Below are 25086 nucleotides of genomic sequence, written 5' to 3' on the forward strand. Positions count from 1 at the left end.
GAGAGGCAGAGGTATAGGAGGATTGGGTTCTGAGGTTAGCTTGAGTGAAGTTAGCACAAGACCCTATATGATAAGCAAACTGTAAAAGATAAAAGGGTTGGAGCCCTGCAGGGCTCAAGTGGTAAAATATCGACCTAGTAAGTGAAAGGCCCTCAGTTCTATGGAAAGAAAAACTATAGCATCTCAGTCCATTTTGTCATGTTTTAACAAAAACATTGAAGCTGTATAATTCATAAGGAATAAGAGGTCTATTTCACTCACAATAGTGGTGGCTGGAAACTCTAAATAGCATGGTAGTGCATAGGACAAGGCCCCTAGTTGTATCACACCATGTAGGATCTCAGAAATCCTTCTTCATTTCTCCTTCCCTGTGATGGGCCTAGGGTCTGAAATCAGAGGTTGGGTGCTGTCCCTGAGCTTGTTCAACTCAAGGCTAGCACTCTATCACTTGAAACACAGTTCCACTTCCTGTCTTTTCTGAGTAGTTTGTTGGAGATGAGTGTCAGAAAGTTTCCTGCTTGGGGCTTGCTTCACATCTCAGCCTAATGAAGCAGCTAGTATTATAGATGTGAGCTACCCATGTCTAGCTTACATGCCACAGTTTTGAAAACAAAATTCAATTAGGCACTGCTGGCTAAGGCCTATAATCCTAGTGACATAGAAGGCTGAGATCTGGAGAATGGTGGTTCAAAGCCAGCCCAGGCAGAAATGTGTACAACTTCATCTTCTACAAAGCACCGCAGGGCTTGAGCTGAGATTAAGGTGGTAGAGTGCCAGCTAAGCAAGCAAGTTGAGACCCTGATTTCAAACCAATTATGTGCAAATACAAAACAAAATAAAGCAACCCTCCAGCCTATAAAAATTAAAATAGTGGGCTGAGAATGTAGTTCAGTGGTAAAGTTCTTGGCTTGCAGGCATGAGGCCCTGTGTTTGATTGCTCAGCACCACATAAGCAGAAAAGGCCAGAAGTAGAACTGTGACTCAAGTGGTAGAGCATTAGCGTTGAGCTAAAGAGCTCAGGGATAAGTCCCATGCCCAGTGTTCAGGCCCCATGACTGAAAAAAAAACATTAAAATAGTACAGTAGTCCAATAGTTAAATAATGGTCATTAAGTAATGGCTTGAAAATAAAAAAAAATAAAAACAAATACTCTCCATAAATCAAAACCTTCTACAAAATAATTTAAATGTCCTTTATTTTTTATTTTTTGGGTCCGGTCATGGGGCCTGAACTCTGGGCGTGGGTGCTGTCTCTCAGCTCTTCAGCTCAAGGCTAGCGCTTTACCACTTCAGCCACAACACCACTTCCGGCTTTTTTCTTTTTGATTATGTGGTACTGAGGAATCGAACCCAGGGCCTCAGGCATGCAAGGCAAGTTCTATACCATTGAACCACCTTCCCAGCCCCTTAAATGTCCTTTTAGACATGTTTTCTTTTTTTCCAGCATGTCATGGGATTTGAATTCTGGGTCTGGGAACTGTCTATGAGCACATCAGCTCAACACTAATACTCTGCCACTTGAACCACAGAGCCACTTCCAGTTTTCTGGCAGTTATTTGGATAAGAGGGTCTCACTGCATTATAGGCATACACAAGGTAGGCTTTTCTTGTTTGCTTTAAGTTCAGAGAGCCATGTTTTTATTATGTAATTCAATACATTTTTTCCTACAACAAAATCACAAGAAAAAGTCATCTAATAGAGGCATTCTTGGTTAAAGGCATCCTAGATGGTAATCTCCAAACTCTGATGACATATTTCACTCTTGGTTTTGACATCCTTTTGCCTTCTTCTCCAATCATTTTTTAAAATTGAACTCATGGCTTGAGATCTGTCTTTGCTTTCTTTTATCCCCCCTCAAAGTTAGTGCTTTAACACATGAGTCACAGCTCCTCTTCTAGATGTTTGGTGGTTAATTGGAGACAATTGATCCATTATCCTCAGATCTCACCATCTGAGTAGCTAGGTTTACCTAATGAAGTTATAGACAAAGCCATCACAGTGTCAATACCCTTGAAGATATAACATACATCCTATGAACAAGGACATTCTCAACATCACCACAGCACAACCACTAAACTCAGAGATTTTAAAAAGCAATACATTACTACTGTCTACAATTCCCTCAAACTACATTATCACATACTGCATCTGACTATTAAGTCTCACTGGTAGCCTAGAACTGCCTAAAGCATTTTCTGCTTTCCACAGCAACCACAAATAAAGTATAAAGTGTATCCTTGACCCCCTAAAAGATCTCTTGTCTTTCTGTAGTAAAATTCCACTCCACTGAGTCTCAGGCTATATAATTGATCAGCCATCACTACAGTTAATTTCACCTTTTCTTGACTTTCATGTAAACAGAATTATACAGTAATATGTCATTATTGTGACTGGCTTCTTCTAATCAGCTTTTATTGAGATATAATTTTATTGTCATTAATATTTAGGTTTGATGTGGCATGCTCACACACACACAAACGATATATGTATAACACATACCAATATATAGTATGTTAGTATATAATATATTATATATAATGTATTATACAATATATCCTATAATGTATATATAGTATATACTATATGCAATACATATGTATATTATATATGCATTATATAATATACTATATTATATATACTATAGTATATATGAAACATTATGTACACTATTATATATTGTACATTATATAACAGTGCATATTATATAATTATGTATTACATATAATATATTACATGTAATATAATATACAACTTATACAATATAATATATAATGAGTAATATATAATATAATAGGTATTACATAATATATATATAAAATTTATATTATGTATTATATATGGTTCATAGCATAGAAAACATATTGTATATGGTGTATATAATATATTACGCTTTATATTATATACAATATATGGTATATTATAAATCATATGTTATATATTATACAATTATGCATTTTATATATAGTATACACTCTATAGTACATATATAGTATACACAATATGATATATTTCACATAATACATAATATGATATATACACTATAAACTATATTATATATCATATGTATCATATAATATACATAATAATACATATAATTTATAATATATACAACTATAAAATATAATATATATTACAATATGTAACATATATAATATACATACATATACAATAGTGTTAAAATGACTTGTACTGGTGGCTCACACCTGTAGTCATAGCTACCCAGGAGGCTTAGATCTAAAGATTGTGGTTCAAAGCCAGCTTTGGGAGGGAAGTCCATGAGATTCTTATTTCCAATTAACCACTAAAAAATTGGAAGTGAAGCTGTGGCTCAAAGAGGTACAGTGCTTGCATTACAAAATGTGTTTAGGAGCCGTACAAGGCCCAGAGTTCAAGTCCAACAGCCAAAGGGAGGACTAACATCTCACAGTCTTTCCTGCCTGGGCTAGTTTCAAATTGTAATCTTTTGTTCTCAGACTCCTGAGTAATTAGTTTTACTAGATTGAGCCTCCAATTCTGGATTCTGGTTGTTTTTTTATATTCTAATTATCTCCTGTTATTTATGGCTGTATTGAGTTTAGCTCACAGTGTTTTGCAGTCAGAAATGAGTTTTTTTTACCGTTTTTTCCAAGTCCAAATAGTATCAGAACCATCAGTAGCAGCAGTCATTTCCAGCTAGCTTTTGTATTCTTAGTTCTGTTGGCTCTTTGATGATGTCTTTCCTTTCCAGTTTAACAAAGTATCTCTGATCCTTTCATTTCCCAAAATATTCCTGGACCTTTTCAGTGAAGAATGATACATAGCAATCAACCTCTGGGTGATAGGCAGTGTTTTCATACAGCCCTGCCTCACTTTCTGGGGTCCTGCATGAACATTTCTTGAATTGCTCTGCTCAACTCAACTACTAATGACAAGAGAAAGAGTATCAGCACACATTTTAGTGGCTCCACGCTTTAGTGCACTCGAGCAGGCCTGGAATGATCTTGCCTGGACATCAGCCATTTGTACATGCACAAGTACATGTACAAATGTACTTGTACATGTACTTAGGAATATTCCTAAGTAGCCCACTTATCTTGATAGTATATATTTCAATGTCCTTAACAATAGCTATATATTTTGTTGTTTTCTATTCTTCAAAAGTTTTTATTTTCCAGAATCACCTGTGGCTAATATTTTATTATTCCCCAAGACTTTGTGGACCTTTTCTTGCTGGATTCTTTAGCCTACTTCATACATGCCAAGCTTATTCAACTATCATTTATGTATATGAAAAACTTGCAAATACCTATTTCCAATCAAAACTCCTTGTATACACTTCTGATCCTTAAAATCTTGTTAAACAGGAATTATCTCCTTATATTAAGATATTAGTATATAAGTAAATTTAGGAAAATAAAGGAATATCATCAATAAATATAACTTACTATTGCTATAGTAATGTTAACCATTAATTAATACAGTGTTGATCCTTTTAATTTATTACAGCGCTGAAGGGAATGGAAATTAACTTTTTGTGTGCCACTTGAACTCAGGAATTTGCTTCTCATTCTACCTTTGCCCTCAAGGCTGGTGCTCTACTACTTGTCACAGCTCCACTTTCCCATTCATTTAGGGGAATAATTAGAAATATGTGTCTCACAGACTTTCCTCCCTGGGCTGGATTAGAAATTTGACACTCAATCTCAGTCTCTGAGGAAGCCAGTATTATAGGCATGAATTATTAATGCCTAGGTTTTATGAGAGTGAAAGGTACTGATTTGAAGCCCAGTACACAAAAACAAAAACAAAAAGATGGCACTAAGTACACTGAGAGAATATTAAATCAAACAAAATTATATGTGGGTTTCTGGGTGAAGGAAATCTGAGAATTATTATCACTATTATCTTTTCTGAATTTTTAAAATCAGAAATTAGGGTTGAAGGCATGGCTCAGTTGGTAGAACTAGATAGTCAGCAAAAGGCAGTCAGATACTGAATTGAAGTCCGAGTGTTGGACCTTAAATAAACAAAAAAAGAAAATAAAGAATAAATTGTTTCTTAAGTGTAAAATGCCTCCAGGAGACTCCTGTAGGAGTGTATGGTTCAATGTGATGACTGCTGTTGAGGAAAAACTGAAAATGCTCAGGCAGACTGAACATTTTAGATTTACGTGATGACCATATACATAGCAGATCTTAGCATCTGTAATTCGATACTACATGAAGTGGACTGCATTAATGACGTAAAAACAGTTGTACACATTAATACTCCTCATAAAAATATCTTGCTTCACATTCTTTCTCTGGATAGTTGATTCATTTTTCCACCAAATGCTACTAAGTATATACAGTCTTTCAACAACTCCAAAAAATTTTACTTTATCACTTAAATTTAGAATATTGTTATCTTTTTTTCTATTTTAGAGAATTAAAATAACTTTTATTTTGTTCTTTTAGTATTTATTTTGTTGAGACATATTTTCACAAAAAAAGATGGGAAAACCCTTAGCAGATCACATGATCTAAATACAGGTAACATAGTTGGGCACAAGTGGGTCATTCCTATAATACTAAAGAGGCTAGGATCTCAGAATTGTGGCTGACCTTAGCTCTAACTAACCTTAGCTCTACCTAATAACCAACAAAGATGAAAGTAGAGCTATGGCAAGTGGTAGAGCACTAGCCTAAAGTAAAAACAAAGGAAAACAAACAAAAAGAGGACTGGCACACACAAGAAAATCTAAGTGACAGAAATAGAGAGTTTCTGGGCATCACATCAACTTCCTAATGGGATGTGCACATGGGAATTTAAAATATTTTTGTTTTTAAAATAGATTAAAAATTTTAATCACAATGAAGCATTTTCATACGGTCAAACAAGTACTAAATCGGGGAATGAGTATAGCTCACTTTATGTTGTCATGGGAAGAAATACTTTGCGTTTGGGTTTGAAAACCCTATTACAGTTTCTTTTTGCCATGGCATCATTTTGGTTCAAGGTAAAATACTTGGCCTAAGGAACATTTATGGTTAAGATATGAAATCTCTTCATAAATCACTGCAATTGAGGACTGATTCCTATTGTGTGTAAATTCTTCATGCATGTCACTCAATGATAAAGTCCCATAAGATTGCACCTTCATTCACTCATACACTTTCACCAAAACATAAGCTGTCTACCTAGAATGTTGGATACCTTTAGTGTTGAATGTAGCTTTCAAGGGAACAGAGGAATTGTAGGGGAGACTTCAGACCACAGCAACTCACTTTGGCTGAATTGGTGTCCTTGATGAGAATGTTGATGTCAAAGGCTTCACCACTAAGCTTTTCAAAGGAGATGCTGTAGGACAATCCCTTCCCCTCCATAGCTATATGAAGTGAAGCAAGTTCTGTCTCCTCCTATTCCTATGGCAGAAAGAAAGCTCATCAGTTTTCAATAACTTAAGGATTTGTTTTCAGAGTATGACTATCAGACTAGAAGAATCAAAAAACATTCTGAAATATTCCAATACACTGGAATAAACTATTCTTTCCATTCTATACACAGTTATAGGGAGATTAAAAGAGATATACTTAATTGTATGATAATTTATAAGAAACAACAAAATTACTTTAAACATTTTTCTGGGACATCAAAGCTCTAATCTGAAAAGAGAATGTTCCTAAGGCAAAAAAAGAATTCTAACTCGTAGCACACCCCCACTCCCAAAATTATTTTTTGGTCATTCAGATTTATCAGCAGATACATGAGAGGGTCTAGGATATTAAACAGCTTCAGCATTAAGACAAATAAATCATAGCTAATATATTAGATCATAACCTAATCATCACTGCTTTTGGAAAGCCTTTATTTCTCGAGATTCCTATACTTTCCTTCAATGTATCTGTCTAGCATTCTCTTCTTTTTTCTGGTCCTGGTGTCTGAGCTTTTATTCAACGTTAGTGCTCCACCACATGAATCACAGTGTCACTTCCAGATTTTTCTGTGATTAATTGGATTGCAGGTGTGAGCCATCGGTGCTCAGGCATTCTCAGAAGTAGGGCTGTGACTCTAAGTAGTAAAGCACTAGCTTTGAGCAAAAGAGCTCAGGGACAGGGTCCAGGGCCTGAGTTATAGCCATATATCCAGTCAGATAAGTTGATGTTAGGCGAAACCTCAAGATAAGGAATCAAATGGTTTTTCTTTCTTGCTATTATTTCTAACTTATTTATAAGATGATTTTTTTTGTTGCTTTGTAGGAAGGGAAAAATTTGTTTAAATAGGGATACAGGTGGACCCATTGCAACAATGGGATGTCATGTCAAAAACGAAATTTACAACTTTGGTGCAAGGGAGGGGGGAGTAGATGGGAAGGGATGGTAAGGGGAAACAAAGGAGGAAGGAATAATGCTTGATAAGAACTATACTCATTATCTTGGTCATGTAATTGTAACCCCTATGTACGGTATTTTCACAATAAAAAAGTGAAAAAGAAAAATAAGAGAACAAAGAGGTAGAATCTTTAAGACATGATCGTGAGGAGAACTCTGCCCTCATAGACAGATGACCTCATTATGAAAATGATCTTGTTTCAAAACAAATACTGTCTTACCTTCTCATTCTCTCATTCATGCTTTTTTGCCTTTCTACCATCCTTCATGGGGAGACACAGCAAAAAGACCTCAGTTACATATGTAAACACCATGCTCTAGTGCTCTGTTTGACATTTCTTTGCGATAAGAATAACAAAGACAAGGTTGATTTTGAATAGAAGAGAAAAAGAACAGAATGTATTAATCAAAGATCAGGACACTGAATAAGATACCTATGTACAATGAAAAATATCTGCTCTATCATTGCTTTAGAGGTCAGGGGAGCTTATAGATAAATAGTTTCTCCTAGATACTCTAATTTATCACTTGCTACTACTGCTTTCATGGATCTCTGGGTACACAGCACACCACGAATGCAGTCACTGACTTAGAACTTTTCTAACACCTTCTACTTTTAATTCATTAGGATTAAAGTGAAAGAAAATCCCCACATATTTGTTAAAAATGGTGCATATCGTTACCTAATGAGATGGGAGGCAGTGGTGGACCCCAGAATAATGTGTACACAGTCTTCTTATGATATACCCTGGAAACCTGTGGAAGTGGAAGATGGTGCAGAACAAAGAGGGAGATTTAAATGATAAAAAGAAATAGTGGAAAATAGACAATATTTTACAAAATAAGTTTATTACAAACTCAGTTATTCATAGAAAAAAGTCACGTAAGAACCTTCTTCAGTTCATTGCAAAAAAGCACTTAATATATGAGGTAAGACAAAATATACAAAAACTAGCACTAAATATACATTACCTAGAAAACATTGTCAGTTCTCATTCATCTGGCCAGTGTGGGATTTCTTTTATTTATTTATTTATTTTATTTATTTATTTATTTATTTATTTATTTATTTATTTATTTATTTATTTATTTTTGTCAGTCGAGGGACTAAGACTCTGTCTGACTTGAGCTCTTCAGATCAAGGCTAGTGCTCTACTACTTGAGCCACAGTACCATTTCTAGTTTTCTTAGTGGTTTATTGGAGATAAAAGTCCCATGAATTTTCCTGCCTGTGCTAGCTTTTAACTGCGATCCTCGGATATCATCCTCCTGAGGAGCTAGGATTACAGACGTGAGCCACTACCTACTGGTTTAAGATTATTTTTTATCTGTCCCTGGAAGCAGCCATTTCAAAATTGTCTAACACTGCTGTAGCATTCCTGAAGTATAAATATTATGACAAGTAGAAATCGAAGAAGCTAATTGTACCTGTCAAGACAGTCAGTGACAATTATTTCAAGTTATTGCTTGGACATATATCATCACTATTCAAATGTGTTCTTAATTTGACAAGATTTGAGTACAGATTTTCCAAGCTGACTTTTCTAGTGATGTGTGTCAGTAAGGCATGCTTTAGACAAAATCAATATACTGTATGGATTAAAATACAAAGTATCTTGTAAGTTTGGTTTTAGAACTCTAAATCATTGACTGAACTAGCTCTGTCATTATTTTTATGATTCATAGGAATCATTCTAGACAATGAATCAGATTTTCTCCAGATAAGACACAGAATAAAATATAAGATTTGGGTACCGAAAAACAAAGTAATATCATTTTCCCAATTACCTAACATTATTAGTGTTAGTCCTGAAAATTCACCTCATAAAATGTTAGTAATAGAACTACTTAGCAATTTTGTGATGATACAGAGATATTTAAACCTATATAGTTTTAAGTTGTTTACCACTCTGGGAAGTTTCCCATACTTGTTCTTTTTTAAATTAAAAGAAGATACTTGAAAACTTAAAAAAAAAGTAAGGTGGATGCCAATGTCTCATCCTGTAATCATAAGCTGATAAGATCATGGTTGGAATCCAGCCGAAGAGGGAAAGCCAATGAGACCTTATCTCTAAATAACCATCAAAAAGACAGAACCGGACCTGTGGTTGAAGTGGCAGAGCACTAGCCTTGAACACAAAAGGTCAGAGATAGTGTCCAGGGCCAAAGTTCAAGCCCTGAAAAAGTACCCCCTCACCAAACACAAAATCATACCCAGGGCTGGGATTCAGCTTAGCAGCTTACCATGCATGAGTTTTGCTCCCTAAAACAAGGAAAGGGAGGGATTGGGTGAGGGAAGAGAGAGGGAGGGAGAAAAGGAGAGGGAGACATAACTGCATATAGAAAAGTGGGTACCTCTGCATAATAAATGATATTCACTAGGGTACATGGTCAGGCAAACATTTTCTGTAAAGGAAGAGTGTAACTACCTCCATGCCTTGGGAGCTACATGATATGCCGTAAGTATTCCATTCTTCTATGGCAGTGTCACAGGAGACACAGATAGAATGAATTCATTAAAACCTTACTAACATTCACTGAAACATGAATTCTATTTTTATTTGAAATATGGCTAGTGTAACAGTGTGTCTGAATTTTTAATTTTATGTAATTTTGCTTACTGTAGGTATTGTCACTTACAGCTTTGTGGCTGGCTACTCAGCTGAGTAGAACAAGTTTGGCCTCTGATGAAGTCTTAGAGCACCTCTAGTGTAATCCAGGAATACAATCCACGTAAGTCACTCAGCTTTTTGGTAGTCACAGTAAGAAACAGCAAAATAAGAAAATAAATAAAAACTAAAATTAAAAACACCAAAGGAGCTTTAATCAAAATTCAGCAAAATTTATCTAGTATTCAAAGCTTAATCCTCAGATTTCAGCATTCTGAGTAGCTAGTATTACAAATGTGAACTACTCTCATGTGTTTGTTAGTTTTTAAAATACCAAGTCAGCATTGTTACTTACCTGGCAGGGGAGATACCATGATCATGAAGATGGTTTTCCCAGGGAAATATTTACCTATCACATTCCAGATGAGATGACTCCTGTGATTTCCTCAAATGTGAGAAATTCGACTGCATAATTTGTGGTAGTGGAGGACTGTGTTAGTGTTCTACCCTGGATAACTAACTAGATTAGATAGATAGATAGATAGATAGATAGATAGATAGATAGATAGATAGATAGATAGATAGATAGATAGATAGATAGATAGATAGATAGATAGATAGATAGATAGATAGATAAATAGATAGCATTGTATTTTATATTGACCTCATCTCCTTTCCTGCACTCAGCAGTCACTTGGTCCTAAGGACTACTGTAAAGGATGAGGTACTTCTAGGCCTATGTTGTAGTTGCTAGGAACTACAAGGAGTAGATAAATCAGCTAGAACTCACCATGAGAAAATAAATGAGGAAGTTGGGTGCAGGTGGCTTACACATGTAAACCTAACTACTCAAGAGGCTGAGATCTGAGGATTGCAGTTCAAAGCCAGCCCAGGTAGGAAAGCTCATGAGATTCTTATCCTAAATTAACCACCAGAAAACCAGAAGTGTGCTCTGGCTCAAGTAGTAGAGCACATCATTTGTCCTGAAGAGGTCAGGGACAGCACCTAGAGTTCAAGTCCCATGACTTACAAAAAATAAAAAGAAAGAAAACAAATGGGTGACCAGAGCCAATGGCTCATACCTGTAATTCTAGCTAGTCAGAAGGCTGAGATCTGAGGATCAAGGTTCAACACGAGCCTGGGCAGGAAAATCTATGAGATTCTTATTTCCAATTAACTACTGAAAACCATAAGTGACAATGTAACTCAAAGAGGTAGAGCACTAGCCTTGAGCACAAAAGACCAGGGACAGGATCCAGGTCCTGAGTTCAAGCCCACAACCCACAAAAAAAAAAACAGAAGAAGAAAGAAGAAAAAGGAATGAGAAGACACCTTAATGAAATAGCTAGGCAAGTTCAATATACAGAATAACTCCTCCCTTCCTTCTTTTCTTCCTTCTATTCCTTCACATCCTTTCCCCTTCTATCCTAGAATTTAAACTCAGAGTCCCATGATTTTAGGTAGATACTCTACCTGATGAGCCATACACCTGCTGTTTTTTTTTTTTTTGCTTTAGTCATTTTTTTCTTTTTATAGGGGGGGATGGGGAGGTCCGGTTATGAGGCCTGAACTCTGGGTCTGTGTGCCATCCCTTCGTTCTTCAGCTCAAGTCTAGCGCTCTACCACTTGAGCCTCAGCGCCACTTCCAGCTCTTTTCTTTTTGCTTATGTGGTGCTGAGGAATCGAACTCAGGGACTCAGGCATACAAGGCAAGAGATCTACCACTGAGCCACTTTCCCAGCCCTCATTTTTCTTCTGTTTGTTATGCGACTTTAATTCTGTGCCTGGGTGTTGTCCCTGAGTTGTTCTGCTCAAGTAGAGGGCTCTACTGTTTGAGCCACAGTACCACTTCTCATTTTCTAGTGGTTTATTGGAGATAAGAGTCTCATTGTGCTGCCTGGGATGGCTTTGATCTGTGATCTTCAGATCTCACCTCCTGCATAGCTAAGATTACAGGCATGAGCCACCTGTGCCCGGCTCAGCTTTAGACATTTTGCGGTAGGGTTTTAAGTCTATGACCAGGCCAGCATGGATCACAATCCTTCTTTATACCTTTTCTGAGTAGATGAAATAAGAAATAAAATACATTGGGTTCAAATATTCATTGAGATCCAATATTTTGAATGTTTCCAGGGCTAAGATCAAATCATAATCCTCTCTGTATCAGCCAAGACCCAGCAGATAGCATTACAAGTATGAGCTCCCAACCCTGGCTCAAATTTCTGATGACTAAAACATCTGAAGAAAAATTTTTATTGTGAAAATACTGTACAGAGGGGTTACAATTACATGGGCAAGATAGTTAGTACAGTTCTTATCGAGCATTGTAGCCTCCTACTATGTTTACCCTTCCCATCACTTCCCATCCTCCCCCCTCCCTTATATAATCCTCCCCCTCCCAGTTGTAAAGTTAGTTAGTTTTTGACATGACAAATTGTACTTCTCATTGTTGAAACAGGTCCACCTGTATCCTTATTTAAACGACTTGTTTTTCCCCTGTCCTCTACAAATTATACCGACATCAAATACAGTGAAAGCATGGGTTATACCGTGGGGGAGGGACATACAAAGAAACAAAGAAATAATCTTATAATTGCGTTAGAAACAAATGCATGAAAGAAAAAAAAACATTTAAAATAGATATCTTAGGGTTCATTTTCCTAACATCACCTAATCTGACCTTTTCTGCTTGACTCATACATATACTAGATATTGCAAATAAGGGAAATCATGGGACCTATATTTCTTTGGGCTTGGCTTACTTCACTTAATATAATTTTTTCCATGTCTTTCCATTTCCTAACAAATGGGGCAATGTCATTCTTTCTGATGGAGGCATAGAATTCCATTGTGTATATATACCACATTTTCTTGAACCATTCATCTACTGAGGGGCATCTGGGTTGGTTCCAGATCTTAGCTATGGTAAATAATGCTGCAATAAACATAGTTGTGATGGTAGCTTTAGTGTGGTATTGTTTATAGACATTTGGGTAAATGCCCAAAAGTGGGACTGCTGGGTCATATGGGAGCTCTATGTGGAGTCTTTTGAGGAACTTCCATACTGCTTTCCAAAGTGGTTGAACAATTTTATACTCCCACCAACAATGAAGAAAGGTTCCCTTCTGTCCACAGCCCTCCAGCATCTGTTGTTATTAGAGTTCTTGATTTTTTCCATTATAACTGGGGAGAGATGGTATCTCAATGTTGTTTTGATTTGCATTTTTTTATGGCTAGGGAGGTTGAGCATTTCTACCTGTGTGTATTGGTCATCCTTCTTTCTTCTTCAGAGAAGTTTCTCTTTAAGTCATTAGCCCACTTATCTATTGTGCAGTTGTTTCTTTGAGGATTTGTTGTTGGGGGATTTAATTTTTTGAGTTCCAAGTATATTTTAGATATGAGACCCTTGTCCGTTGTATGGCTAGTGAAGATCTCCCAATCCTTTGGCTTTCTATTGATCTTGCTAGCTATGTCCTATGCCATGCAGGAGCTCTGCAACTTCATGCAATCCCATTTGTCCAACCTTCTTTGATTTGTTGTGTTTCCGGGTCTCTATTAAGAAAATTTCGGGCCTGAGCCAAGGAGACAAAGGGTTTCTCCTATTCCATCCTGTAATGTTTTCAGATTGTCTGCTTGGACTTCGAGGTCTTTGACCATTTGCAGTTGATTCTAATGCAGGATTATATATAAGGATATAGCTTTAGTTTTCTACATGTAGTTAACCAATTTTGCCAGCACCATTTACTGAAGAGGCTGTCTTTCTTCCATTCTATTTTTTTAGCTCCCTTATCAAAGATTAGATGGCTATAGGTCTGTAGGTTCATTTCTGGGTTTTCAATTCTATTCCATTGTTCCTGAGGTGTGTTCTTTTGTGAGTAGCAAGCTGTTTTGATTACTATGGCTTTATAGTAGTGTTTGAAATTTGGTATTGATATTCCTACAGCAGTGTTCTTTCCGTTGAGGAGCGTTTTTGCTATTCAGGGTCTTTTATTGTTCCATATGAATTTTTGGATTGCCTTTTCTATTTCCTTGAAGAATGAGGTATTTTAAATAGGTACTGCATTATATTTGTAGATAGCCTTGGGAAGTATTGTCATATTCACGATGTTAATCTTTCCAATCCAGGAGCATGGGAGTTTTCCCCATTTTCTATGTTCTGTTTTGATTTCCTTTTTCAAGCTTTAAAAGTATTCCTCATAGAGGTCCTACACTTCTTTGGTTAATTCCTAGGTATTTTATATTTTGTGGGGGTATTATAAATGGTGTTGCTTTCCTAATTGGAGCCACAATTTTCTTATTGTTGGCATACAGAAAAGCCATTGATTTTTGAGGTTTAATTTAAATTTTTTTAATATTATTTTATTTTATTTGAGAACATACTGTGCAGAGGGGCTACAATTACATGGGCAGGATAATGCATACATTTCTTACCAAGCATTGCAGCCTCCTCCTTTGTTTACCCTTCACCTCCCTTCCCAGCCTCCCCCCTTCCCCCCACCCAATTATACCCCCTCCCTCCCCCACCGACATTGTAAAGCTGGTTTTGAAATGACATTTTCTACTTCTCATTGTTGCAACAGGTCCACCTGAATCCTTAAACGACTTGTTTGCCCCCATCTCCTCCACATGTTATACTGACATCAAATATAGTGAAAGCGGGGGTTACAATGTGGGGGAGGGACATACAAAGCAACAAAGAAATAATCTTATAAATGCGTTAGAAACATATGCATGAAAGAAACGAAAACATTAAAATACATATTTAAGGGTTCATTTTCCTAACATCACATTATCTGACCATTTCTGCTTGACTCATACCTATACTAGATATTGCAAATAAGGGAAACCATGGGACCTATGCTTCTTTGGGCCTGGCTTACTTCACTTAATATAATTTTTTCCAAGTCTTTCCATTTCCTAACAAATGGGGAAATGTCATTCTTTCTGATGGAGGCATAGAATTCCATTGTGTATATATACCACATTTTCTTGATCCATTCATCTACTGAGGGGCATCTGGGTTGGTTCCATATCTTAGCTATGGTAAATAATGCTGCAATAAACATAGTTGTGCTGGTAGCTTTAGTGTGGTCTTGTTTGTAAACATTTGGGTAAATGCCCAAAAGTGGGATTGCTGGATCATAGGGGAGATCTATGTGAAGTCTTTTGAGGAACTTCCATACTGCTTTCCAAAGTGGTTGAACAAGTTTACATTCCCACCAACAATGAAGTAAGGTTCCTTTCTGTCCACATCCCCTCCAGCATCTGTTGTTGTTAGAGTTCTTGATTTTTGCTGTTCTAACTGGAGTGAGGTGATATCTCAATGTTGTTTTGATTTGCATTTCTTAATTGTATACCCTGCTTCTTTGCTAAAGTTTTGAATCAGCTTGAGTAATTTGGGAGTTGAGTCTATGAAAATCTTTAAGTACAATATCATGTCATCTGCAAAGAGGAGAGTTTTATTTCTTCTTTCCCTATTTGGATCCCCTGTATGTGTGCATCTTGTCTTATTGCTGTAGCTAGGCATTCTAATACTAGGTTGAAGAGAAGTGGAGAGAGTGGACATCCTTGACTTGTTCTTAAGTTAAGAGGAAATGGCTTGAGTTTTTCAACATTAAGTACAATGCTGGCTGTAAGATTATCATATACAGCCTTTATTGTATTGAGGAATGTTCCCATGGATTCCTAATTTTTCCAAAACCTTCATCATAAAGGGGTGTTGGATCTTGTCAAATGCTTTTTCTGCATCTACTGAGATAACCATGTGGTTCGTATCCTTGCTCCTGTTGATGTGATGAATATTAATTGATTTCTGTATATTGAACCAGCTCTCCATCCCTGAAATAAATCCTGTTTGATGTGATGTATGATTTTTTTGGATGAATTGTTGAAGTCTATTGGCCAAAATTTTGTTGAGAAGTTTTGCATAAATGTTCATCAAAGAAATGAGTCTATAATTCTTTTTGATGAGTCCCTGCCTGGTTTTGGGATGAAGGTTATGATGGCTTCATAGAATGTGTTCAGTAGTGAATTTTCTCTTTCAATTTCCTTGAAGAGTTGGAGGAGTATTGGTGTGAGCTCTGCCTTGAAGGCCTTGTAGAATTCCTCTGTAAAACCATCTGGTCCTGGACTTTTCTTAGCTGGGAGGTCTCTTATTGCTGTTTCTATTTCAATGCTTGATATGGGCCTGTTAAGATGGTTTAACTCATCTTGGTTTAGTATTGGCATGTCATTATTTGCTCGGAAAAGGTCCATTTCTGTCAAGTTCTCAAACTTATTAGCATAAAATTTTGAGAAGTATTCCCTTAAAATGTTCTGAATCTTGGTAGTTTCTGTGGTGATGTTTCCATTCTCCTCTCTTAGTTTATTCTCTTCTTTTTCTGATAAGATTGGCTAAGGGTCTGTCAATTTTGTTGATTTTTTGAAGAACCAACTCTTTGGTTTGTTGATTCTTCCTATAGATTTTTGCATTCTAATTCATTTAATTCTGATTAAATTTTCATTATTTCTTTCCATTTACTGGATTGGGGTTTATCTTGCTGTTCTTTTTCAAGGATGTTTAGATGTGTCATTAAATTGTTGCTTTCAGATCTCTCCAATTTGTTGATGTAGGAACTCAGAGCTATAAACTTGCCTCTGAGTACTGCTTTTGCTGTGTCCCAGAGGACCTGGTAATTTGTGTGTTCATTTTTGTTGAATATCATGAACTTTTGAATTTCCTTTCTAATCTCTTCCATGACCCACTCATGATTCAGCAGTGTGTTGTTAAGCCTCCATGTAATACTGGACTTTCTTTGGTGGCTTTTGGTGTTGACTTCTAATTTTATTCTCTTGTGGTCAGAGAGAATACAAAGTATAACTTCAATGTTTCTGTATTTGGACAAGTTTGATTTGTGGCCTAAAATGTGGTCTATTTTAGAAAATGTTCAATGTGCTGCTGAAAAAGAACGTGTATTCTGATGCTGCTTGGTGAAATATTCGATAGATGTCTGTTAAATCTACTGATCTATGCAGCTGTTTAGATCTGCGATTTCTCTGTTGAGTTTTTGCTGAGTTGATCTATCTAGTGGGGAGAGTGGTGTGTGAAAATCCCCAACAATTAATGTCTTTGGATCTGTGTGGGATTTGAGGGAAAGTAGTGTTTCTTGGATAAATTTGGGTGATCCTGTGTTTGGCGAATAGATATTTAGAATTGTAATATACTCCTGGAGGAGAGAGCTCTTAATTAGTATGTAGCGACCTTATTTATCTCTTGTCACAAATTTTAATTTGAAGTCTATTTTATCTGATATTAGCATTGCACCTCCCGCCTCTTTATGAGGGCCGTTTGCTTGGTAGATTTTGTTTGATCCTTTAACATCAAAAATGTGTTTGTTTTTTCGGGCAAAATGGGCCTCTTGAAGGAGCCAGATATAAGGATCTTCTTTTTTAATCCAACTAGACAGTCTATGTCGCTTAATTGGAGAGTTAGGTCAGTTAATGTTAAGAGATAGGACTGAGAGGTATTTGGGAGTTCCTGCCATGTTATCCTCTTTCATGGGGGCTGCAAAACTTGGTTCTTCCTATGGTTCATGGATTCTCAGTTTGGGTGCAATTTCTTGCCCTTTATTGTGGTCTTGTTGGTTTTCTATGTGTAGGACATCTTAAAGAATCTTTTGTAGGGCTGGTTTAGTGATGTATTGTTTCATTTTTTCTTTTCTATGGAAGGTTTTTATTTGGCCTTCAGTTATGAAGGAGAGTTTAGCTGGGTACAATATTCTTGGTTGATAGTTGTTTTTAGGGCATGGCATACATCATTCCAGGCTCTTCTTGCTTTGATTGTCTCTGCTGAGAAATCTGAGGCGAGTCTAATTTGTTTCCCTTTATTGGTGATGAATCTTTTCTCTTTGACAGCTTTAAGGATCTTTTCCTTGGTCTGAATTGATCCTGTGTGGATTATAATGTGATGGTGGAATGTCCTATTCTGGTCTGGTCTATTTGGAGTTCTAAAAGCTTCTTGTATTTGAATAGGCCTATCTTTTTGCCTGTTTGGTAAGTTCGCTGCTAGGATCCTGTAAACAAATTTCCTAGACCAGTAACTTCTCTTTCTAGGTGCTCCTCTACACCCATTATCCTTAGATTTGGCCTGCTGATGGTGTCTTCCAAGTGTTGGAAGACATATTTCTTGGATTTGTCTTGAACGGTTGTATATTCTTTCTCAATAATGTCTAGGCTGTCTTGAATCCCCGAGGTTTGATCTTCTGCATGGTCTAACCTGCTGTCGAGACTTTCTACTTAGTTTTTTATTTCTTTTCCTTCTAGTTGGTCAGCTTTGATGGCTTCAAATTCTTTGTTGAAGCTTTGTTTTAGATTTTGTATTAACTTCTTTACTTCCTTAATTTGGCGTTCAGTGTATATTCTCAAATCATTTAGTTTATTGGTTATATTTACTTGGACTTCCAGTCCTTCTGTTGGTTTCCATTCAGCATTCCCTTTGTGGTCTCCCTGACTTCCTTCAGCCCTTTGTTAATGGATTCCATGAATCCCTTTAGTGATCTTTGTGTATTCTCAACCTGCTCTCTGAATTTCTGTATTACTCTTTGATTAGCTTCCTCCCGTTCGTGTGATTCCTGTAGTTCTCTTTGAGTGTTCTTAGCCTGCTTATGCCATTTCTGCCTTTCTCTTTGAGTATTCTCAAGCTGCTCATGCAAATCCTGTATCAGTTTTTGAGTAGCTTCCTCAAGCTTATTATATTCCTGTATAAACTTTTGGATTGCCTCTTCTCTCTCCTTATTATGCTCATACAAAGCCCTTTGTATGTTTTCAATCTTTTTATTTATCATGTTTGCCAGCAGTGTTTGTAGAGGTATCTGGGAACTCTCCTCTGGATTATTCATTATCTGTTCTGTCTCCTGGTTATCATGAGTGGGAGTTGAGATACCCGGACTTGCCATTTTTCTTGTGTTTTTCCGGCTTACTCTGCCCATTTAGGAGGAAATTAACACCAATTTTGTGCTAGAACACTATCTTAAGGCTAGCTTCAATCAAAGTCTCTATTTTCACAGTCAATAGTCTTCAGAAACAATCTAGTTCAACAGATACATCTATTCAACATCAAACTAATTAATGGGCTATGGACCGTAAAGAAGAATTTGGTAATCCAGAAATTATTAGGTTGAGGAAGAGATGTGGGTAAAAAATAGGAATAGAGTGATGTGGGAAGGCACAAGGAGTGTTAACTAAGTCCTAATATCAAAGCAGGAAATAGGTTGGATAGGATGTAAGTAGAGACAAAAAAAAAAAAAAAAAAGAAGAAGAAGAAAGAGAAAGGGAACAAAAAGAGACCAGAAAAAAAAGAAAGGTAAAAATTACTAATATTATACAGAAATGAAAACAAGCTATACAGAGAAGATGAATATATTGAGAGAAGAGGAGGGATATAAAGGAGATGTGAAAAACTTAAAAATAAAAATACTTAAAATATTATATAAGTATAAAGAGGTAGTACTGCTATTAAGGAATTTAAGTCTAAGAAGTTTTGAATTGAGTAATAAATTTGTGGATTAAGTGTGTTCACAATGGGGGATAAGGTCTAATAATCGACTACGGGTTTATCTGAGGATTTGCAGAACAGCAAGTAACTCACATAAAGAATGCAAGAGAAGAACCGGTGAAAAGAATAAGCGAGAAAGAAAATAGATCAGAAGTTCAGTAGAGCTAACGAAAAAAACAAAACAAAAACAGAAACAAGATAAAAGGAAGAAAAATGCACACACTTATACCCCTAAAATAAAATTCTAAGAGGAGAAAAAAAATTACTAGAAAACATTTTTTTTTTCAAAAAAGGTAAAAATTAAAGATTAAAAAATTTTTTTAGAAAAAAATTTTTTATAAAAGCTACAACAACAAAAAAAAGTTCTTTGATTTTTTTGGGAGGGGTGGGAAAAATACTGTCTCTCCCTTGTGTCCAGAATCAGCCTCTTCTTTGAGTCTCAGGTCTGCTTGTGTTCCTGTGGCTTTGTTGGTTACTTAAGTCAGTTTCTTTGAATAGGCAGAAAAATACTCTGTGATCCTCCTCCCAGGTTAGTTAAATGGGAGGAGATGGCTTTTTCCTCGAGTTTGGAGATGCTGTGATGAGGCTAGGTTCTGGGTAAAGTTGAGGCCTTTCAGCAAACAGTAGCTTTTCCCGGGGGCTGGTTTGTGAGAAACTCACAGAGCCCAGCCTGGAACCACTCTCAGGGTTTCTATTTACTTAATTTCAGTTGATTGTCGAGGCTGCTAAAGGGAGGGGCAGTCTCTGGCTCTTATTCCCCAGTGAAGAAAGCCACTCCTAGGGCTGTTGCTCGAACTGGGTGACTTTTCCCTCGGTGGAGCTGAGTCTGGCAGGTCTCCTTTGACATGCTAGATGACTCTAGATTTATTCCAGGGCCTGAGTTGGAGCTAGCAGCTCCACCGAGCTTTGTCGGTATCCAATATGGAGATCTCCGGTACTGGGGGGCGGGGGGTGACCTTCCCTCCTCTGCTCCCTGAGAAATAGTGAGAACATTAGGCTTCTGCTCACGCTGTCTTGGTTCCTGGGTCGTCTCTGGTCTGCGAACTGCAGGATGAAGATGTCTGATCCTTGTCGGTTCTTGCTGGTGTTGAGTAGAATCTGCTCGCCCCCCCGCATCTGTCTCCTTCGTCCGGACTCTCTGTGATTCAGGTATGGCCGCTGCAGTTGCCACCTCCACTGCTGCAGCCGCGGCGGCTGCTGGCAAGTGCTCAGGGCTGTCTCCTTGCCTGTATTTTCTCTCTCTGGCCTAACTCTCTGTCCTGTGAAGGCACACTTGGTTTGATTCTCTGGCTTAGGACTGTTCACTGGAACTCTATAACTGCTTTCTATGCAAGAGCTTGATTAGCCTCCAGCTTCTCATCCGCCATCTTCCCAGAACTCCCTGAACAAAGTTTTAATAATTTCAAATGTTGAACTTGGGGACAAAGTGTGCTCTTACCTGCTTAGTTTCAAATTGCAACAAAATCCTAAGTTTTAACTTTTGATTTCCTAGAGTACATTAAATAAAAAGATAAACTTTAAAATGCAATTAACTAAAGAAAAAAGCTAAACAGAATACATCCTTACTATTGTAACTTTGGACTTAATACCTTGTCAATCATTGTTTGCATCAGAGTTGTTTGTCTGGGCAGTATATTCCATACACAGATCATGCCACCTCCAAGGTTGAGGGCTAAGCATCCTATATCCACAGGAGTGAAATCCAGACTGTAGGCAAACACACCAAAGGAAGGTAGGTTCCAGCAGCATTGTAGATGGCAATGTCCAAACATATGACTTGAAGTTTTAGGGCAGCTTAAGTAGAGCTTTTTCCTGAGGAATAATACTCTATTTAGGCATACCTCTGCTTCTGGGTTTATCACTGCTTAATTGGAGACAAATCTCATGGACTTTCCTGCTTGGGCTGGCCTGAAATCATGTCCCTCAGTTCACAGCCTCCTAAGCTGCAAGGATTATAGGCATGAGCTACCAATGTCTAAATTAATTATTCCTTTAATAAAAATCAAAATAGCTACAGTATGGTTTAGCAGAGAGCTTGAATCCTTTTCTGAGCATTAGAAATTTTCTGACTAGAAGAAGAATAACAAACTGACATGTGGGAAACAATCTACCATATTAAACCATTTTTCAGAAGAGTATCTGGCTCATCAGTTTGGCTCTTGTCCTGCTATTCTAATAGGTACTTTTCTGCCTGGGCTGGTTTCAAAACACAATCCTTACATCTCAGCCTCCTGAGTAAGATTATAGGCATGAGTCACCTATACCTGGCACAATCCACATTTCTGTACAAGCAAATAAGCTCAGTGATATACTGTCCACCGCTTTATCCAAAAGCAGATAAGAAACCAAAATTGAATTTGAAATTCAGTTGAATATGATTCTTAACAACTGAGTTGTAAATTATTTGATCTTTGCACGTCCCTTAGTAGATATAGACACATGTGTCGGGTCTTTGTCCATACCAGGAAAGATGGGCGGGCTGCGGGGAAAGGTAAGTGTGGCTGCAAGCCCATTCCCCAGTCTCCCTTAGCCCAGGAGACAATCAGACGCAGTGGGGAGTCAAGTCAAGCAGGAACTCATTTATTAGCATGGAGCATGCCCTTTTTAAAGAAAAAGACTGTGTAGTAGGGGAGGAAATGGAACCAACCAATGACTGTAAAGGCCATACCTTATATGCACCTAAGCTTCCATGAGTTGTTTACGCACTAAACATAAACAATTCCGGCTCAGCCCACTCAACTTCCTCTCAGGTCCATCGTTGCTGCCTGTGTTCCCACACACATGTCATGATTTTTCTATTTCAAATGGTCCATGAGAGAGAGCTGGGCATGGTATAGTAAGACTGTAATTCTATCACTTGTGAGGCTGAAGCAGAAGCAAAGTAAGCTCAAGGCCATATTGGCTATGTAGTGAGATGCCATTTCAGAAGGGCAGAAAGTAAATGGTTCCTGACTATATAAGCCTCGGCAATTAATTTCCCATCTTCTGTGTCTACAAAGAGAAGCCTAAGACTCTCCAAGGTCAAACAGAAAACATGAGCCAATGACTAACACAAAAACAACTGGATACCATCTGTGTCAACTCATTCTTGGGCCAATAGAGTGTCACCCAAAGGCACTCTTGAACAGTTGGGTCTATGTCCCCTACTCTTCTCTTCAGAAAGGGTTATTTCAAAATCATCATTCCTAGAAATTAAAAGACATCAGTGATATTAGGATTTCCATTCCAGCATATTTACAAGTCAGTGAACACTTAATACATTGGTAACTATAAAATTAAATGACTAGCAAGTGGAACATGGTACCTGAAGACACTAATAGTTCATAGTATATGGTCTGTGATTTAGAGCTTATTAAATTTGCTACCATAGCTGCAGCAGGTGCAGTAACAGTTGGGGGAGGGCAGCAGCATCCTTGGCTCCAGCCTCTTGACCTCCAGAGTGCATCATGGAACCTAGCAGCCCTTCACAAAGGCTGGGAGAGAAGGGAGCTGCCATGGAATGCTAGGATCATGCCTCTGGTGTGGCATGCGACCATCACCTCATTTCTGCTTTCTGGCTAGGTAAGTAGAGGCCGCATGCCTGTGTCACCTCATTCCTGCTTCCAGTCTGGGGGAAGTAGAGGGAGCCCATGTGCCCTTGTCACCTCACTCATGCTTCTGGTCTGGGTGGGTGGGAGCCGTGTGCCGGCACTACCTCACTCCCACTTCCGGTCTTGGTTAGTGTGGGGTGCATGCCCATTTCATCTCACTTCTGCTTCCACTCTAGGTGAGCGGGGGCCACATGCATGTGTCACTTCACTCCTGCTTCTGGTCTGTGTGAGTTGGGGAATAGGGGCCATGGTGCCTGTGTCATCTCACCACTGCCTCCCGTCTGGGTGGGTAGGGGCCATGTCCTTGCATCACCTCACTACTGCTTCCTGGCTGTATATATCTGGCATTGGTGCCCTTGTTACCTCACTCTGGCTTCCGGTCTGGGTGAGTGGGGGCTGCCTGCCTGTGTCACCTCACTCCTGATTCCAGTCTAGGTGAGTAGGGGAATAGGGGCCATATGCCTGCACCACCTCACTCGTGCTTCTGGTTTGGGTTGGTCTGACTGGCTGTGAGCTAATTACTATATCCAGATGCTGTTTACCAGCATGGACTGCGGCCCACACCAGAGGTTAGACTTTTCCAGTTCTTATAACAAAGCATGACATTAAGGGATTAGGATGGCACCTTGCTAGGTTTGAGAACCATGTTATTAAATTGTGTGTGTGTGTGTGTGTGTGTGTGTGTGTGTGCATGTGCACTGGTCTTGGGCCTTGAACTCAGGGCCTGAGGTCTATCCCTGAGGTACTTGATCAAGGTAGAGCTCTACTTCTTGAGCCACAACTTAACATATGGCATTTTTTGTGGTTAATTGGGACTAAAAGTCTCCCAGATTTTTCTGTCTGGGCTGGCCTTGAACCATTAACTTCATATCTCAGACATTTCAGTAGCTAGGATTTACAGGTGTGAGCTACTGGTGCCTCTGTATTTGCTTGATTGCCATCCAGAAAGAACTGTGATTGGCAAGTTAGAGGAAAACGAATTGAACTCTTCCAATGAGCAGTGGTGAAAATACTCAAGTTCTAGCCCAGCATTGGTGGATCAGGCCTCTAATTCTACCAATTCAGGAAAGTGAAATCTGAGAATTGCAGTTAGAAATCAGTGTGTGAAGGACAGAGTCCTTGAGACTCTTTATCGCCAACAAACTACCACAAACCCAGAAGTGGCACTGTAGTTAAGTGGTAAAGCACTAACCTTGAGTGAAAATGCACAGGGACAGCACTCAGGCCATGAGTCCAAGTCCAATGACCACAAAAACCAAACAAAACATGAAAATAAATTTGGGTTCTTCAGTAGAAGTTTATCATTATAAATATCACTTTCTCATTATATTTCGCTCTGTTATAGATGTATGAATCTTAGGGGAATAAGAAACTTGGCTAAAATATATAGGAAGCATTGGTTTTGTGTGTGTTGTGTTTGCCAGTCCTGAGGCTTGAACCTAGGATATTAATCTCTTGATTGGTTTCCTTCCATCAAGGCCGGTACTCTGCCACTTCGTCCACAGCTCTACTCCCAGATTTTTTTAATTGTTAATTGGAGATAACAAATATCTCTACTGTAAGGCTGATTTACATTTCTTTAGGTGTATATGTAGGATTTCTTGTGTGGAACTTCCACACTGATTTCTGTGGGGCTGCACTGATTCACTTAATTGCCATCATTGTGTAGGGTATATTTCCCCACCTCCTTGCAAGTATTTCTGTTTTCTTTTTAATAGGCATTCTGATTAGGCAGACATGAACTTCAACATAGATTTGATTTGCATTTCGTTGATTAGTAAAGGTGTTGAATATTTTCATTTATTCCTTACACACCTATATCAATTTTGGGGAACTATCTGGTCAATTCACTTGCCTATTTATTGATAAGATTATTTGTTCTTAGGGTGTTTAATTTTTTGTCTATTCGTTCTAGATATTAGGATTTCTTCAGTTAGGCAGGAGTTTAGGCTTATTTTACTTAATCTTAACAAAAGATAAATTGTGAGCTTTCAATTATTTAAATG

The 25086-nt window shown here is 37.9% G+C and overlaps 1 non-coding gene across 1 annotated transcript; it reads left to right on the forward strand.

The window, feature by feature from the left end:
• Positions 1-10305: 10305 nt before the first annotated feature.
• On the forward strand, positions 10306-10469 carry LOC138811623 (U1 spliceosomal RNA). Its single transcript, XR_011367455.1, has one exon. It is a non-coding gene; the product is annotated as a U1 spliceosomal RNA (small nuclear RNA).
• The last annotated feature ends 14617 nt before the right edge of the window (positions 10470-25086 follow it).

The sequence above is a fragment of the Dipodomys merriami genome, unplaced genomic scaffold (genome assembly GCF_024711535.1).
Source record: "Dipodomys merriami isolate MVZ:Mamm:240054 unplaced genomic scaffold, mDipMer1.0.p SCAF_540, whole genome shotgun sequence".
In the NCBI taxonomy this organism is placed as follows: Eukaryota; Metazoa; Chordata; class Mammalia; order Rodentia; family Heteromyidae; genus Dipodomys; species Dipodomys merriami.